The sequence below is a fragment of the Herpailurus yagouaroundi genome, unplaced genomic scaffold (assembly GCF_014898765.1).
Source record: "Herpailurus yagouaroundi ecotype Mexico unplaced genomic scaffold, PumYag 140, whole genome shotgun sequence".
In the NCBI taxonomy this organism is placed as follows: Eukaryota; Metazoa; Chordata; class Mammalia; order Carnivora; family Felidae; genus Herpailurus; species Herpailurus yagouaroundi.
Genome location: NW_024412395.1, coordinates 20,282,484 through 20,302,408, shown reverse-complemented (window position 1 = coordinate 20,302,408; position 19,925 = coordinate 20,282,484). Strand labels below are relative to the sequence as shown.

At 38.6% G+C, this 19,925-nt stretch overlaps 1 protein-coding gene across 1 annotated transcript in view; it reads right to left on the bottom strand.

The window, feature by feature from the left end:
* THSD7B (thrombospondin type 1 domain containing 7B) overlaps positions 1-19,925 on the bottom strand; it is a 1,621,840-nt gene that overhangs the window by 895,566 nt on the left and 706,349 nt on the right. The window contains exon 12 of the mRNA XM_040474954.1: positions 18,104-18,173. The gene's annotated coding sequence lies outside the window, so the exon portion shown is untranslated. The remainder of the gene's footprint in view (positions 1-18,103; positions 18,174-19,925) is intronic.

Below are 19,925 nucleotides of genomic sequence, written 5' to 3'. Positions count from 1 at the left end.
ATAAGAGAGCCTTGTGGGTACATAAGAGAGATTTACAACTGACATTTGCAGGGGAAAAAATGTGTATATTTGCTGTTAATAAATTGAGAGCAAAAATTTTTCTCCTTGTAATAAGCCTACATACATAGGTTGTGTATTGTGTTGTAATTATGGTCTTCAAACCAGAGAACTGCTAAATTAGCACATCTAATGAAATCAATACATTCTGGGGCTCAAAGAACCTTTGTGAGGTCTTCAAGGAAAACTGTTTAGCATGGCATGGCTGCCCTTTGTATGCATAGTGCTGATTCATCACCTCTAAGTAGATGCCTAATGATTGAACATCTATTACTGAAAGAGTAAGTAAGGTACAATATTAGTAAGTTTACTCGTTCCTACTTTAATTAAAAGGAAAAAAAATCCCTTTCCCTTGAGAGTAGCAAAGTTTTTTGTTGGCAACATTACTAGTAGAAATGGCTTCTCCCTCCTGTTTCCTAGATGAGTGCAAGTGAGAAGAACAAGTAAAAATTAGGAAAAAAAATGGGGGGGGCGCCTGGGTGGCTCAGTCAGTTAAGCATCTAACTCCTGCTTTCGGCTCAGGTCATGATCTCACCATTCACGCAGGGCTCAGCATGGAGCCTGCTTGGGATTCTCTCTCTCTCCCTCCCTCTATCTCTCACACTCATGCTGTCTCAAAACAAATAAACGTAAAACAACCAAGAAAGACCATGGGGGAGGGAAAAGAGGGAAAAAAAGTTACAAAGAGGGTGGGAGGAAAACCATAAGAGACTCTTGAGGACTGAGAACAAACTAAGGGTAGATGCGGGGGTGGGGGAGAGGGGAAAGTGGGTGACGGGCAGGGAGGAGGGCACTTGTTGGGATGAGAACTGGGTGTTGTATGTAAACCAATTTGACAACAAATTATATTTTTTAAATAAATAAATAAATGACAAAAATGGCAAAAAGAGAAAAATAAGACATTTCAGAAACTCTGGGTCACATAAGATATTTCATCCTTCTTTCCAGTAAGGTTGTAGCCCATCAGATTTTCACCCTGACATTTGGGTTTTTTAATACTGTATTGGGTGTCGGCGTAAACATTTGTCATGTTTTCAAATCAATTTAGGAAAAAAAATCAATACTTTAAAAGAGTACATGTCAAAATGCCCCTACCCCTTTCCCACTTTGAACTTTCTCAAGCTCTAAAAAGTTTCCTTCAATTTCTTCCTTCAGAAATCTAAGTGCTCCTCCCCCTGCCCACCAGCCTTACATTTCATGAATTCTTGAAAATGAAAAACAACAACAAGAAGACACTATTCACTCTAACTTGGTTGGTAAAGAAAAGAAGAGGGGTTCCAACAGCTTCTTTTCTCTGATAATGACAATTTACTGAGGTGTAATTCTTGCACATATATGCATTTCAGAAGAAGGTGGCACAACAGGGAGACATAAGCTTGGCCAGGAGGACACATTAGCAACTAAAGTCACTTGTACACTAGGAAGGGAGAAAATAACTAGGAATGTTGCATCAGTAGTACTTTTCCTTAACGGTCTTGGTTTAAACAATGGAATCTTCTGAGTTTGATTTTATGCAAGTCCTATAAAGAATACATTGCCCCCCAAATGGTTCAAGAAAAGGGTAGATCCTCCCTGGCTCCTGAGTTTGCAATGCTTTCATTTGTGTTGGAAGTTTGGGGAAGTTAAGTTTATTGCACTTGCTGAGATTTACAAATTCTACATTTTTCTACCTTGCCTCCATGGTTTTAAGCTGGTTAACACCAAAGATCTTCACATGAATGATTCTCAAGCTTTATACTTTCTCATTAGAAGCACAGACCAATTCTGTAGAGTCACTTACCCTTCCCTTGCTTCCAGATAGCAATAAAAAAATGTTTGAGTAGCACTTTACAGTACACAAAGTACTTTCTTATATGATAGCTTGTATGAGGCACAGAAGTACTGTGACACAGACCATGTTATCTCTGTCAAACAGTGAACTGTAAAACATACCAAAACCAAATCAACATTCACTCTTTCAGTCATTAGGCATGTGCTTCTACTGGCTGCTTTGTGTGTATGTTTTTTCTCTCCAATCAATTTGTCAAATCTTCCAAAGATCATATCATATATTTTTCTATCACCCTCAGCTCTAGCATAATGTTGAATAAAAATAAATGTTCAGTAAATGAGAGAATGAGAAAAAATGAAAGAATGCATGACAAAGAATGACTCATTAGGGAAGAAGCCATTACAATTTATCCTGAGAACTATAAAGCCAGAACTTTTGAGTAGAAAGAAATGTGGCTCCATTTCTAGGCTGAATCCCTGCCCATTCAATTGTGCGCTTTAATAGCTTTCACCGTATGAAGTGGGATAGAGCACAAGTGATCTCTTCTCTCTGCTGAGCTTCTCTCCTTAGCTACAAGATACCTATTTGGCACTTTCCCCACCCTCCATAAAGTCCTCCTTGCCTAAGCTTGAAGATCTGTCCTTCCTCTGAATTTCTATATTACTTTCAGTCAAACCAGCACTCAGTCACTCCCTAAATTTTTTAATTTCATGTTTTGACAATCTTTTTGCTCAATTTTAGACTGTCTTCTATTCCTTTCGGTCTACCGGGATATTTAACATAGTAGCAGAGTCACGTAGTATACACTTATAAATATTTTTATTTAGATAATGGCTTTATTCATGCATGCAGTCAACAAATAATGTCAAATGCCTACTCTGTACTGGGAACGGTTTTGAGCATAGTGATACAGCAGGATACAAAACAAAGTCACTGCCTTCATGAAGCTTAAATTCTAGTGATAGAAGACATACATAAACAAATAAGTACATAACTAGTGAGACAAATGGTGAGAAATACCATGGGAGAAATTAAACAGAGACGTTTCTATTCTTATATAATACAAAAGAGTGATCTAGAGCAGTGGAGATGGGACTAATGACTGAAGAAGTATCTGAAGTATCTGAAGCAGATTTGGAGAGGGGAGGTCTCATTGATAAAGTAATATTTGCATAGAGATCTGAAGGAAGCAGGAATGTAAAACATGCAGATGCCTGAGAAAGGGTGTTCTAGTTTGAGGGAGCAAGCACAAATGCCCTGAGGTTGAGTCATGCTTAACACATTTAAAGAGCATCGAGGCTTGTAGAGTAGCTGGAGTAGAGTGAGGTTAGAGTGTAGGAGATGAAGTCAAAATGTTGTGCGGATCGACTGTAAGCATTGTAAGGACTTTGGCTTTTATTCTGAGTGAGCTGGGAAGCCATTAATGAGCCCCATGAAGGAGACTGATATAATCGGATTTAGATTTCATATAATCATTCTGGCTATTGGATGAAGATCAGAATGTATGGAAGCAAAAAAAAAAAAAATGTAGAGAATAATGGAAGTAGAGAGTTAGGCAGCACTATAGTTGTCCAGCTAGTAACATGGGAGGTAGTGAAAAATGTCTGGATTCAGGATGTATTTAGAGCCAATAGGATTTACTTATAAATCAGATGTGCAATGGGAGGACAGGAAAGGACTCCAGAAAGATGCTGAAGTTTTGGTCTGGGTGACTAGAAGAATTGGATTGCCTTTGCTTACCCTGAAGAAGTCTGTGGAAGGAATAGGTTCAAGGTAAAAAACCACTAGTGAACTTTTGTTCATCTCTGATTTTAGATGCCAACTAAACACAAAGGTTGTTAAGCATCCAACTGTGTTTCTATAGAGAGCCTCACACTATAAATATGAGAGTCAACAGTATATAATGTTATTTTGTCATTAAGACTAGATGACATCATTTAGGGATTAAGTGTAGCTAAATAGCAGATGTGAGAAAAATGAGCCCTGCAGACATATTTATTAGATGTCAGGGAGATAAGAAATAAGCAAGGAAGAGTAAGAAGGACAAGGAAGTAGGAGATCTAAAAAAAGACCGGTGAAAGTTTTATCAGAAAAAGTGTTTCAGAGCACCTGGGTGGCTCAGTTGATTAAGTGTCCAACTCTTGATTTTGGCTCGGGTCAAGATTTCATGGTTCTTGAGATGGAGCCCCATGTCAGGCTCTGAGCTGACAGTGTGGATCCTGCTTGGGATTCTCTCTCTCTCTTCTCTCTGCCCTTCCCTCATTCATGTGCACTTTCACTCTCCTTGTTAAAAACAAACAACAACAACAACAAGAAACCAGGCTTTAAGAAGGAAGAAGTTATCTACTGGGTCAAATCCTGCTGATAGATAGAGCAAGATTAGGTCTTAAAACTGGATCAGGCAACATGGGGTCATTGGTGACCTTGACAAAAGTGTATTTGCTGGAGTGGTGCCAAAGGAAGCCTGATCAGTATGGGTTCTGGAGATAAAGGGAGGAAGGGGATTAAAGCTAAGGAGGGGAACAGGTTGCTGCCTATAGACTATAACTTTGGATGAATCTTTCTGCAGAGAAAAACAGAATAGAATGATGCTATATGTTCATATGTGTACTATGTAGTCAAGGAAGACTTTTAAATATGAGAAATATTAGCACATGTTTACTTGATGATGGGAAAAATCCAGTAGAACAGGAAGAATTGATGACCCAGAATAAAATGCACATATTTTACAAATACACACTGGATAGGGAATGTGCAGTATTTAGCCCATTGTGTAAATAGGGCAGGGGACCTAGCATTGTGTTTTAAAAATTGTTCTTCAGCTATTTATTCTCATTTTGGTACTTGGGTTTTGTTATTGGTTTCCATTCGTTTGGTATACTTAATGGAATCAGGACATTCCTTTTCATTCCTTTTGCTCCTTTTTGTGCTTTTATTTTGTGTCATGCTGTTCTAAAAAGTTGCTTTACATAAGAAGGAGAGTCAACAGGGTAAAACACAGGCACTGGCTCTATACGCCTGTTGTTCAAGCTGCTTCTTAGACTACTGAGGTTCTCACCAGACTAGGTCCCAAGTAAAACTTTTCTTGGGTCCTGAGAGCTTGGCTTTGAAAGAGAGTGTGTTCTTCCTAGTTTTATGCCCGCCTAGGGGTGTGGATTATTAGGTGTGCATGTGGAGGAGGACAAATATTAGGGTGGGTGCCCAAGACATGACTGCACAAGCATTGCTCTCCTACCAACTGTTGCCACCCCTCTTGGGGTTGCCTGTGTCTCGGTTTTCTCCTCCAGGAAAACTCTCATTGTAATCTGAATTCTTACCTCTATCTTTCTTTTTAATGATTTTTTTTTTGGTGGGGAGAGAGAGAGAGAGAGAGAGAGAGAGAGAGAGAGAGAGAGAGAGAAAATGCATACACACACGAAAGAGCAAGAGGCAGCTGGAGGGGAAGAGAGAAAAATCTTAAGCAGGTTCCACTCTCTGAGCTAATCCACATTCAGTGCTCAGGGCTCAGCATGGAGCCCAATATGGGGCTCCATCCTATGATTGTGAGATCATGACCTGAGCCGAAATCCACAGTCAGATGCTTAACCAACTGAGCCACCCAGGTGCCCAATTACATCTATCTTTCTAAATGGCATAACTTCTCCAAGGATGACTTAGGCCTTCAGTGGCCATTCTAAGGGACACCTGAGAGGGGAAAAAACTGTTCATTTGAGAGGCAACTGAGGAAAGAAAGAGAATATTACTGAGTCTCAATTGGCAGATTTTTTGACTGCAGAGGCCTCCAAATGAATTCTGATCAAAAGTTGCTTCACTAAAAGATTCTTTGGCTAAGCTAATGAGCAATTTGACAAATTTAAGCAGCAATAAACCAGATTCATTTCCCTAGTAATCCCTCTCCCTCCTGTCTTCCAGTTGCCTCCCTGCATCCATTTCTCTGGCTTCCCCCTTGCCCTCTATTTTCTCTCCCACACCTCTGTCCACTCCTCTATCCTTCTACTTGTCCAGACTCCCTACTTTTTCCCAATGATTCTCTGAAGACTCCAAAATACTGGTTGCCTCTGAAGATCCATCTTCCTATGAGGTAGGGATGTGGGCAACTATAGAACTTAAACTTTGTCCCTAAGCTGAATTAAGAGTTAAAATTCAGATTTTTCTACACTCAGAGAAGTCCAGAAACTATTCATAAAAGAAGTTAGACTTTTGGGAGGTGTAGGGGGCCCAAAGTTACCTAATCTATATTAAATTGTACACATATTGAACAGAAGATCAGAGGCTGTCTTGAATGGCAAAAGTTTATTGAACTTACTTATAAAGGGACCTACAGGATCTCTCTGCCCATAAGTCTAAGGATAAAAACATAACAAAACAAAAAAAGGTCAGAATGAATGTAAGTCAACGTTTCCTAAAAATCACACCGAAACCTCTCCAATAAAATTTGATTGGACCATAATTCAATCACATAAACAGATAAAAGATGGGAAATAGGATATTTTCAAGATATACCAGAAAATACCATCAAACAACATTCAGGAACTAAAGTAGGTTTTGAGGTAACAACAGCTCTTTTTATTTCATTTTGTCATTGGAGTTTAACCTGATGTTAGAGACCTAATTAAAGAGCAGAAATTAGAATGGGAAACAGTCCCTTTTCCTGACACGACGTTTTGAAAGAACTTAAGAACAAAAACCAGAAAAGACCCAAAATAAGTTTGTGGCCCTGCAGACCAGACAGCTAGATGACCGCCTTCCCAACTGATCACTTATTGACAAGGATACTTGCAGAGACTGTAAACAGAAGGGACTCTGGAAAAAAGACTGTCCAGTCTTATAAAATAGAAACCAAGATGAAAATTAAAACCAGACAATTCACATCCATGAGCATGCTCCAAGGAAGGAAAAAGGTGTCCAGTATCTTGCCTCATCTTTAAACACTGAAGGTAAATTAATTATAAATATGGATGGACAATTTCATCAATTCCTGTTACATATGAAGGTTACTATTTATATATGAAACTCTGCCACCTTTTCTCAGCTTGTTCTTTGGAATAATCATATAATACAGGTGTTAGGTATTTCAAATAACCCACAGATTTCTCTGTATCCAATGACTTAACTATAACCCTTGAGCTCTTACCTGAAAAAATATCCCTTCTTCCCTCTGATATCACCCCTGCAATTTAACAAGAAGAGTCAATGGCTTCACTGTAGAGATCTCTGTGTTGTTCAGTATGCTTCTAGACCAGGAAAGTCACTATCTGTTTGCCTTCACCTGGGGAGGACAACAATATACCTCCACAGGCATGTTCAGGGATTCGCTGAAGTCTTCTCCTATCTCCCAGTTCCTCAATCAGACTTAAATAATCTAAAACTCCTTTGTGATTCAGTGCTAATACAATATGTAGATGACCTTTGTTAACACTTTTTCAGTAAACAAGGAATCCTGTAAAGAGGATTCTGTTTTCTTGTTCACAGCTTTAGCAAGAAAGGGACATAAAATTGTTATCAAAATACAGTCCATTATTTAGGGCATGATCTATCCTAGGATGGAAAAACATTTTCCCATGATGTATTTAAAAGTATCTTAACTTATCCTAGATACTCTACAAAATGACAACTTTGGGCATTTCTAGGTTTAACAAGATATTGCAGATAATCAGGGCTGAGTTTTTCTGAGATTGTGACACTTCCATATGAATTGACCATGTCCTGAGTAAGAGATCTTCTCTTCTGGAAGCCCAAACATGAACAGGCCTTCTATAACTTGGGGAAGGCTCTTCCACAGCTTCCTTCCCTAGACATCCTTAGCTACAAAAGATCCTTCTATTTGTGCACAAGTGATCTAGATAAGCCCTTGGACTTTTAATTCAACTCCATCTCCATTGGAACCATTAAAAAACCACCAAATGCCATATCCTCATCCTTGACCCTGTTGCAAAGGCTTATCACCCTGTCTTAGGGCAATAGAACCTCATGGTGCCTCATACAGCACAGACATTACTACTGTGAGAAAACACATAACACTTTTCAGCCAACCAATTAATCTCTTATGACACTGTTATTCTCTCCTTCACATTACGATTCACTGTAGCCACACCCTGAATTCTGCCACTCACTTGCCCCCACCAGAAGGGGAACCTCATTAATGCCTTACCTCAGTTAGAGAACTTTTCTGTACCACACTCAGATCAGTTACAGACTCTCATTGAGAATTCTGACCTAATATTATTTTTTAATACTATCCTTTTTAAAAAAAAAAATTTTAATGTCTATTTATTTCTCAGAGAGAGACAGAGCATGAATGGGGGAGGGGCAGAAAGAGAGGGAGACACAGAATCTGAAGTAGGCTCCAGGCTCTGAGCTGTCAGCACAGAGCCCGATGCGGTTCTGGAACCCCAAACCATGAGATCATGACCTGAGCCGAAGTCGGTCGCTCAACCGACTAAGCCACAGGCGCCCCTGACCTAATATTATTGATGGAAACCTGAAACCAGAGGTTATGAATCAGGATATGACATCACTAATTTAAGCTCTACTTTAGAATATACTACCTCTACCTGAGATAAAATTACCCCAGATGGCCAAAGACTTGAGAGGAAACAAACAATAGCAGGTATGTTCTCAGAGTAATACATCACTTTGGGACACTTTGGAAACAGAGTTATTTCTTCTGCTAGCACCTCCATCAAAAATGGACAAATCAAGCAACTTATAGATACACTCTACTATTACAGAAGTGGCTATCACAATGGTTCTAGAGCATGCAAAAAGAGATGACATAGAGGCTAAAGAAAATGCTCTCAAAATCAGTAAGCCAAACTTAACCAAAGTTGTGAGAGTCTATGCAAATCCTCAAAGGATAAATCTCTGAAATTGTTCAAAGAAATCACAAAATATTAATATTTAGTCCCTAACTTCAAAAATAAAGACTGGGAAAAATCTGGGTTAATCTTCACTCAATCCGGTGCTCTGAAGAAAACCACTTGATGGCATCAGATGATTTCAAATGGATCGATATTTGCTACATTTCTCCATGAAACTACTCATCCTGGTGTAGACAAATAGGTTACTGTCTTAAATCAGTATTGGTGAGAAGTTTTAAAAAGAGAGTTCAAGTTATTTTCAGGTCATGTGTGAACTATCAGCAACATAATACTGGAAAAACTATAAAGGTGGGACATAAACAGAAACTAAGGGGTCTAGGAGTCTTTTTAATATCTTCAGGTGGTTTTTACTCAGCTTCTACTCTCCATGAGATTTGAATATATTTTAATTATTGTGTATCTACTTTCAGGCTGGGCTGAAGCACTTCCTTGCCAAAGGCTACAGCCCTTACAGTTGCTAAAAAGCTGTTTGATTTTATGTTTCCAACCCAGAGCAGACCAACTTTTACGCCAAGTGACTAACAAACATATTTTATGTGAACAATTATCAACAAAATTGTAACACATTACCTCTTATTCAAAAACTACACTGTGCTTACCACTACAATCTTCTGAAAAAGTTGAAAGAATCAATGTAACATTTAAATTAAAATTATGAGAACTTTCAGAAACCCTTAAATTCCTCTGGCCAAAAGTACTTTACAAGCCCTTATGGCCAAACAGTCCATTGCCCTAAGAACACATCAGTTATCATCCTAGAAAGTGGTAACTAGAAGGTCCAGGAATTTTAGGATTTTACCTCTGATAGTAAGTAAGCTTGCCCTGCTGTGTGAAATTATGGCAAAATACTGTAAAGGACTCATATATTATACCCAGTCTTATTACCAACAGTTTAAGGCTGACTTTCTACATCTTCTTAGACCCATCTTCATGATCTTGGGCCAGAAGTTTTTTTGTCTATTGGAAGATACATCAGAGAAAAACTCGTTAATCTCATTGAGAAGGACTTTATGAAGTTCTTTTAATAATAAATGCAGCAGTGAAACTCCATTAATACAACATCGGGTCCATATTTCATAGCTAAGGAAGCAATTCCAAATTTGACCCAATTAGAACGCTACTCCAATACAGCCTTCCAAATTGAGGATTCTCAGAGATCCACTAGAAGCAGCCAGTCTTTAGCAGTATGGAGCTGGCCTAAGACCTTCAAAACAAGCTAATAATCTCAAATAGTAGACACCTTTCACCCAGGACATAGACTAAGATCCCTGTCTAATTCCTGTTTTGGTGTTTGCTTGCTTATAATAATTTTTCTTCTCATTTTCTATAAACATCTAGTTGTTATTCCTACAATGACATTTTTCTCTTTTCTTCCTACCTTATTACAAGCATTAGACCAGAGTTCACTCATTTTAGAGCCATTCTTACATTATCCCAAATAGTAGCCTCTGCCTTCATTCTTATTGACTACTTCATGTCATCAATTGTCAGAGCCCCAGTGGTAAAAACCTCATCAAATGAGACCACAGGGAATTAAATCTGATGGTATTTACACTTCACCTACATGGACAAATAACCTAAACAAATCAACCTGTGATTTTGTTAGTGTCTCTATCTCCCAGAAAAAAAATAAACAATTATTCTAATCTATTGGTCAGATTCTAGGTAATTCTAAAATTGAATTCAGCAACCTTCGTATTGATGGGCCAAAAAATTGCCACCTATAAGAAACTGATAGAGATCCAAATATGTAACCCAGCCGAGGTGAGGTTTTGGTTATGACCTTATCTCATGAACAACCACTTCATTCCTGATGCCAAGATTACTATTCCAGTAATAGAGGATACTACTTCTTCTGTGGCCAGGATACCTGACCTTGTTTGCCTCACACTAAAACCTCATGTATTTTAGGAATAGTATTCTGACACATTCTATACATAGAGATCCTGATTCTATAAATTGCCAAGGCTCAAAATTTCAACTCAGATAAGAGCTCCAAAGTGAAGCCCATCCTCGATCATTCAGGCTTTCTACCTGGGTGTTCACATAACTCATTCATTATGTTAAAAATCAAAGTGGAATTCTCATTGGTGGGAAATATACAAATAGAAAGGACTATAACAAACTTATCAGTGGCTCTGGAAGAAATTATTAACAATACCATCTCTGCCCTACCTGGAATAGAGAACAGTCTAAACTCAATGTCACAGGTATTGAAAGGCAATTGCACTGCTTTAGATTCTTTTTGTCTAGCTATGGCAGTGTCTGTGCCATTGGTAATACTTTCACCTGTATTTGGATCAATAAAACAGACAACAGCCTATGGGACTTGATCTCTTGGCCTGGGTTGAGCAGTTGGGGTTCCCAGTTCCAAAGCATCTTATAGGGATTGTTATTGTTTTTATCATAGTGATCATGATGCTGGACCACCATATTCTATCCATAGCCTTAAATACTTCTTCATAGTTGCTCTCTCCACACATGATCGGCATGATGATATAATAGCAAAAAGCTAGGGGACAAGAAATAGTGGATAGAGTCAAGAAAATATCATGACACTGTTGATTATGGAGATAACTGGACAATGCTCAAAGGGGAAGATCTGAATTTCTAGAGTTTGGTGAAATAACCCCATAATCAAGACAATGATAAAAAGGGTGGATGAAAAGATAAATATATAAAAGGACAATGGCCAGACCAAAGATGACAATAGAACTCTGGCCCACAACTTTGCAGCAACCAGCCCAGAAAGGTCAAATCACAGGCTCTACAGCAATTAGCCAATAATGGCCAGGAGTTGGTCACTGACTGCTAGCTTCCCTATTGTTTTATCCCCTCTTCTGACATAAGACCAACCAGAGAAAACCAAATATACTCCTCAAACCAATCAGCTAAGATGCATCCACCCTCTAGTTAGCCCAACTCAGGCTTCCTGAACAACTTCCACTCACAGCATAACCAAAACTATCTCCTTTTTGCATCATAAAGCCTTCTCACCATTCTGCCAGCCTTTGAGTCTCTGCCAGACACAAAGTAATGGTGGTTAACTTCTTGCTATAGCAAGTTCCGAATAGTCTCTATCCTTATTTGGGTCATTGTTCATTTACACACAGGAAAGAGAAGAGGGACAGACCCTGGCTGATCCTTGACAGAAGAAGCCATGATCTGATTTAAAGGGTTATTAGAGGGGTGCCTGGGTGGCTTAGTCAGTTGAGCGTCCGACTTTGGCTCAGGTCATGATCTCGCGGTCTATGAGTTCGAGCCCTGTGTTGGGCTCTGTGCTGACAGCTGAGAGCCTGGAGCCTGCTTTGGATCCTGTGTCTCCCGCTCTCTCTGCCACTCCCAGCTCCTGCTCTGTCTCTCTCTAAAAATAAATAAACATTAAAAAAATTAAAAAAAAAAAAAAACAGAAATCAATGTTTGTCCCTGAATCTCAGATCCCTCAAAACAAATTCATGCATTCCAAAGTGCCTGTGTTCAAGTTCTTTAAAAAGAAAACCTATTCCACAATATTACGTCTTTTAATTAAAAAATAAAAAACAATGTCCATTATCCAGTTGTCTTCAGCAATCTATAAGTTATTAAATAGTACCTCTATAGGCAACATCCCAGTAAAAATGTTGCTTTGTTTAATTGGTGGCTATTATGACACTGGAGCCTGGGATTACTCGAAAATTGTGTTATTTCTGTCTATGAAGGTGATAAATCATATTTCATTTGGGAATGTAGTCTAATTTACAGCTCATGTGCTTTTATATTACCTGTTGGCATGTTAAAAGAGAATGATAAAGACAGCTAAATAAACCATACAAATTGTTAAAATTTAAAATATTTCTCAGCAGGATCCACTAACTCTTGAGTTTGGTGGATATAAGCAATAGATATGCAGGTTCTTTAAGAGAAAGTGCTGTCTGGGGGAGGTGTGCTTCTATTGTGCTTTGAATTTTTTTTCAAAAATATCCATTATTCAATTATGTCTACACCTGAAATACAACCTGATGCTCTTGCCCTACAAAATGAAAAACATAATCCCTAATTTTAATTTTTTGTTTTGTTTTAGGCAAGTGTATCTAGAATGAAAGAAACTCTGGAACAATTCCTAGCACTTGGTCCATCTCCAGATGGAAAGAAGGAAGGGTATTCTGCAGTCTTTCTGGGCTCAGGGGCCAAGCAGCCTTCAACAGAAACACTCCCAACACAGACAATTCAGAGAAAGGCCTGCTGACTTGAGAAAATAGTTGATGTGATTTGCATTTAAGTGATGTCATGTGCATCTGAAGTGACTATTTAAAATCCAGGGTAAATTGTAAGCCATTCCTTTCAAAAATATAGCTTGTAAGACTGCCATTTGTTGGGGATAATCTGTAAGAAAACTGGAGAGGAGTACATTTGTTAATGGCCCCTCAAACTGCAGCTGATGACCAATAAGGGTTTTGGTAGAATTGATATCTAGAGCCAGAAAAATCTCCTCTTAGACCTTTGATCTCCCCAGCAGCTGGAGGGATAAAGGTCTGACTCACCTGCAAGTTTTACAAGGCTGAATTCTATGTTAGGAAACTCAATAGAAATGATTCAGGAATTCCCTCACTATTACTTCAACTTGGCAATAAAACTGCTAATATCAGCCCAGTCTTATAACTTTGGTCTGTGAACCTGTTTTCAAGGGCATTAGGTTCCTCCGTGACATATTTGGGCATTTTTCTAACCCATCATGGAGTGGCTTAGGTACTGCTGGGTGGCAAGTTTCTCCTCTAAGTCTGCTAATCCATTCCTGTAGTGAAATCAAACAGAATATCCTCATCACCTTCTCAGAATAATGATTATACTTCAGAGAATTTTCACATGTATTAGGGTATTGGCTTTGAAAGTGTGTTCCAAAGGCCACCTGTGGTATGAGCAAATGGAGGTTTAGGGGATCTCACACCAGACCTACTGAGTCAGACTCTCTGGGAATGAGATCCTATAATTTGCATTTTAACAAGCTCACCATGTGAATCTTACACATACAAATGTTTCAAAACCACTGCCTGCAATCGTCAAGCCACTCTTGGAGAGCTGGAAGCCAGGAATCTGGTCTTACTTGCTGTCCACAGCAACAAATAAATATGAATTGAATAAATGAGTGAATGCATTATTAAATAATAGAAGTTATTTGAAGTATGAGGCAAGTAAGTATGAAAGAACACTTTTCTACTGCATATACATTTATTTCTACTATATATATGTAGTATCGATAGATATATCTACTATGTATATGTAAATATGTGTATATATATTTACATATATACATATATATAGTATCTACTATGTATATGTAAATGTTATATTTTACTTTACATATATATTACATGTATATTATACTTTACATACATGTATATGTAAGTCTTATATTTTATGACCCATTTAGTTTTGTATTACACCTGCCTGGAGTGCCTGTTAGAAATTAAGATTCTCTAGCCCCATTCTAGACCTACACTCCCTACTCCTATAACAATAGAGCATTATTCAGTACTTTGAATACCAGTCATCTTTCATTATTGACAAAACATAGTCAAAATAATGATGGCAATTAAATAAAATGTAATTTCATTTAATATCATAAAAGTCTGGAATAGAAGGTTCTGTTGTCCATACTTTATATATAGAAAAATAGAAAGTAAAGAAGATGAATTATTTCCTTACTACCCAGTAAGAAGGAGCTCCATTAATTAATTCATATCCCGAGCCCTCCATGCTCCTAACACCATGTTTATGCCTACACATAAAGAGTATATTCACTCCCAAATCTTAAATGTTGAGATTAAAGGAAGAAAGTATGCAAAGTTATCATGTCATATAATTTATTTCTACAAAAATTAAATAAAATCTGCAAGCATTCAGTGATAGTTTCATAGGCACATCAAAAGTTAAATTGTAATACTGGAGTTCAGATATCAAGGCAAGACAATATAGAAAAGCTTCACAACAATGCCCCATTTTGAAATTAATGCCTTCCCAACATCAGCTATGAATCTTATGGTGTAAAAGCCCATCATGGTTGCAATGAACTGTTAGGGTATCTGGGAAAAGGGATTCATACTGGACTCTGAAGGGAGACAAGATTTAATAGTCAAATGGATGAACAGGTGTTCTTTTCATCACTTTATTCAACACTTACTGGGTTACCTTTTAGATGCAAAAATTATGTTAATTAACAGGGTTACAATTTTCCCAATATTCAATCCTTTGGGGAATCCTCTATTTCTCATTTCCTGCGGTGTGAGTGGGGCTGACCACATCCACCTGCCTCAGGAGTAGACACATGGCTCAACTATGGACAGTGATGTCCAACATTATCTCTGCCACAGAGGAATAAGCTTGGGACCCAAGATGAACTGATCAGAGCTCTCTCTGGAAGTATTGTGTTGGAAAAATTTAAAAATACTAACTTTCCCATCACAAGCTACATGTTCCAAATATGCAACAGCTACATGAGACCATCTTCTCTGGCTATATGGCAGAGCCTTCTAGGAGAGAAAATGCAGCTAATATGCAATCTGCACAAGAGGTAAAGAGAGATTGCTGATAAAAATCATTTGGTTCCCTGGATCCAGGCTTGACTGGAGCCTGGACCTTTTTGATAGTTGAGCCAATAAATTTCCTTTTATGCTTAAACTGGTCTGTGTTGTGTTCCTCTCTTTTGCAGCTGAAAGATATTTCAAAAAATAAAGCAATGATACAAAGTAAAAAAATATTCACTGTCATCAAGAAGCTTAGAGCTACGCAAACAAGAATACTAATAATTATAATGCAGTGTGATAAAATGTTAAAATAAATACAAGCAGTAGATGCTTAGCTAGCACAGAAAAGGGCCACCTTATTCCTTATCTAGAGTTAGAAGCATCAAACTTCTGCCACTGAGAGGTATCAGCAGGGATTTATTAGCCATTATCCTCTCTAATCTTTTTCCTCTATTATATACAGAAATGACCATTCAAACCAATCAGTGGACACTTCCTTCTACATACATAGTATATAAATATTTAAAAATGACACAGAAGTCACTGAAAAGAACTGCACATATTTTCTGGGCTTATTAGTAAAATTACAGTTTACAAAGGATTTTATTTTATTTTATTTTATTTTATTTTATTTTATTTTATTTTATTTTAAAGTTTATTTATTTTGAGAGACAGAGCATGAGAGGGAGAAAGGCAGAGAGAGAGAGAGAGAGAGAGAGAGAGAGCGAGCACATTCCAAAAAGGCTTTGCACTGTCAGTGCAGAACCTGACACAGGGCTCAAACCCATGAACTGTGAGATCACGACCTGAGCTGAAATCAAGAGCCAGATGTCCAACCGACTGAGCCACCCAGGCACCCCTACAAAAAAATTTAAATAAAACCTTCCTTAACTAGGGAAACTGCTTCAAACTCGACATCAAACAACATTATTTACATACTCTTAAATTCCGTTATTTTCTAGTTCAGTAGCAAATATCCAGTTCAAAGATGATCATCAGGTCCAGGGACCCTCTGGAGTCAGATAAATAGCTTCTGAAAATTGCTCTGATTTGTTTTTAGCCTCAAGGGAGTATACTTAAGGACAGAGGTAACACAAAATTAGGAAAGGGAAAATACCTGAAAGCAGAGAACTCTACATGTATAGTTAATCATGTATATGTTTTTTTAACCACAGTGATAAAAGGTAGTCACCGTCTATGTTTTGTTTCGTTAAAGTTAACTTGACATCAAGTTAGAGCCAGTATTCATCAATGGCAGGGGGAAAGAAAGCAAATTTTGCATAGGATTGTCACAGGGAAGGAGTGCCCAGATTTAGTAGGCTTCATTGTAATTCAAGGGAAGGGAAAAGTCCTACCTCCAAGAAAATACAAGAAAGTGAGTGTTAATCCATACATTAAAAGGCAAAAGCTGCTGGGAGGTAGAAGAAAAATGGGCTTTATAAATACATGAAATGATTAAATAAATTCTATTTTATGAACTAATTGAGATAATCTTCTATGTAGAGAAAAGAGGGAAAATAACCTTCAAAGATTATTTTCTGTTTGGTAACTGCATGATTTTATGAGGCCTGAAGACTTTTGATGAGACTGAATGTAAGCAAAGTTAGCCTGAGTTGCTGCAAGAGAGCACCAACCCTTTAGAACCATCTTTCCAGCAAACTCTATAGAGAACAAAACTCTTACACTAAAGCTGTTCCTTCAGAAGGAAGGAGGAAGGAGGGGAGATGAAAACGCTTTAATTTAGAGTGTATAACTTGCTCTTTCTAAAAGAGGGCTTAAAGTAGACCAAACAGCAGACAGTAAACTTAAGGATGGGCACCCCCTCATCTCCATCTGTGTATCTCTGCCAACACGTCTCTCAAAGCTCTGCACGTGGTAGAAGAGGAGTAATATGAATCTAATAAATGTGGATGGATAAATTTGCAGCAAAATAGACAAAGCTAAGAGTCTATCTTTGACTTCTTCTATTAAAATAACTGAGCTCCTTGTAGCCAAATATACCTAAGAGAATCTCAGGGCCTCACATAACGTTTGCCTCACAATAGGTACTCTAAACAACTGATGTTTTAATAAATGAATGACTGCTACAGATTCCAATCACTATATTGAGCCTTTCACGCTGATTCATATATGCCCCCAAATCACTACTGCAGCCTTCAATGCAGACAGACCACTAACTGAGGCACAATGGCAGGACAGCCAGCTTCTCCCTGCCTGGTCTCACAGTTTTGACGATGTTAGATAAATTTTGGATACAACAGTCAGAAACTCATCCTTCTCCAAGGAAAAATTCCCCAATTATCAACATAGTTTCTTCAGGACCCCCAGATGAGTTCACAGAGACATAGATGGTGACCTTGAGGAAAGGATATTGGTTCTCTTCTTGTTCTTATTCAAATGCTATGCCCGAGTCTGTGACTTTGTGGTTTATTTGCAGAAAGGCTTCCCTGTGCAGGCATGCTGCCTGTTTAGAGAACACATCAGGTGCCCAGCTCTGGAAGACTGCACACCGTTTAGCCAAAAGATCTAAACCCATGGTAACATTTTTTCTCTCTCCATTTCTTCACTCTTGATGGAAAAGGCAAAATACAGAAAATTTCCCAAGCAACTCATCTCTGGTTTCTTCCAAGTGGCCCTTTAACCATGGAGTGTGTTGGGTAGGATTAGGCAACCAGCTTCTCAGGGGAAGCATACTTAACAAGTGGGATAAAACTTAATCCAATTGATATAGTTGATTGGAAAGTTTTCTTCAAGGCAGGTGGTGAAGCTAAGTGACACTTTGAAGTCCCCTATCAGTCTCAAAAGATTGTGAAATACCACCATGTAAATGACTTGTTCAAGCCACCCTGATCCTGATATCCCACTTGTTTACTAGAAGAGTATCAGAATCATACCCTCCACTGTCCATATGGAAGAAATATCAGCCTGGACCACCATGCCAGGGAGGCTTCCTCTTCAAACTGCCTATAAAGCAAGAACAGAAAAAATTTCTTCCATTAGGTGCAAATGCGGTGACAAAAGTTTCCAAAACAAAGAAGCTTGAAACTGAATGCGAGTAGCCTCAAGTCAGAGGAAGGTTTGAATACGTTTCTCCACAGCTGCACTGTCCATTATTATTACAGAATCCCTGGACCACTTTGGTTTGAGATTATGAACAAATCTCTGATTTTCCCCCAGATACATATAAACAAGTTACATAACACACACGCACGCGCGCACACAAACACACACACACACACACACACACACACACACACACACACACACACATTTCAGGTGGTCCCCAAGGCCACATGAAGCCCATTCATGGAATTTTAGGGGGTCCTTGTGCTCCAGGTTAAAAATTCTTACTCCAGGGGTGCCTGGAAACCAACTCTTGGTTTCAGCTCAGGTCATGATATCATAGTTTCATGGATTCAAGCCTCACATCGGGACCTGCACTTTCAGCACAGAGCCTCCTTGGGATTCTCTCTCTCTCCCTCTCTCTCTGCCTCTCCCACACTCATGCTGTTTCTGTCTCTCTCAAAATATGATTAATAAGAAAAGAAACTTTTAAAAAAACATGCTTTTTTAAAAGAAATCCCTTTTTTTATTTTTTGTTATTTATTTTTGAGAGAGAGAGAGGCAGGGCACAAGTGAGGGAGGGTTAGAGAGAGAAGGAAACACAGAATCCAAAGCAGGCTCCAGGCTCTGAGCTGTCAGCACAGAGCTCAATGTGGGGCTCGAACCCATGAACCGCGAGATCATGACCTGAGTTGAAATCGGATGCTTAACCAACTGAGCCACCCAGGTGCCCCCCAAAAAGACATTCTTACTCCAGACTTTGTGGTTTTTTTCCTATACTTCCTTGCATTGTTCAAACTAGGGGAGATACACTGTAGGGAAATAAGAAGAATCAGGAATCTCTGGCCACCTCTAAAGTGTTAAAAAGGAATCACTGTACTTGCCAAATACCTGAGCCAAATTCTTGATTCCTAATCTATGCTGCAGGGTTTTCACAGATCGTAAGAGTATGGCAAATCCTTTCATTTAACAAGTGCTTACTGAGTGCATCCTAGAAGCCAGGAGAGTGCAGTAGTCATTAAGGTTAAAGATGAAAGGTGTTCTGTTGGTCTACAAGGAGCTCATAAAAAAATAGAGAAGTAATACATCCTAATACAGTATGACAGATGCTTCTATGTGGTTATGAAGGTGAGTAGAGGGGGTGTTGGGAATGTCTGGAGACCAGCAGGAAGTCTTCTTAGAGAGGATAATGTCTGTGCTGTCACGAATGAATAGGAGCGAGCCATGGAGAGCATGTGCAAAGCATGGAGGTAAGAAAGCATGAAGTGCAAGAAGTGGTATGGCTGGAACAGAAGTGGTAAAAGGAACAGCTGTAGGAATAGACAGGGGCTATTTTTTAAAGAGCCTTGTAAAGCATGATAAAAAGCTTGGATTTTATTGAAGGAAAAGAAGAACAACAAAAGGATTTAAGATGGGGAATGTTAACATTTTAGAAAGGTCACTTGTACATGCAAAAAATATTATTGGCTGGATTGCCAAAGAGTTCCAGGAAGTGTCAGTCACTCCCACTCTGATGACTCCAAAACAAATAGCAATCAGGGCATTTAGACATTCACTCAGACACACACACACACACCCAGCCCAGTTCCTCAGCTTTATATGGATAGGCTATATTTGACTTTGCTGCAAGTCTTTCCAGATACAGATACAGAA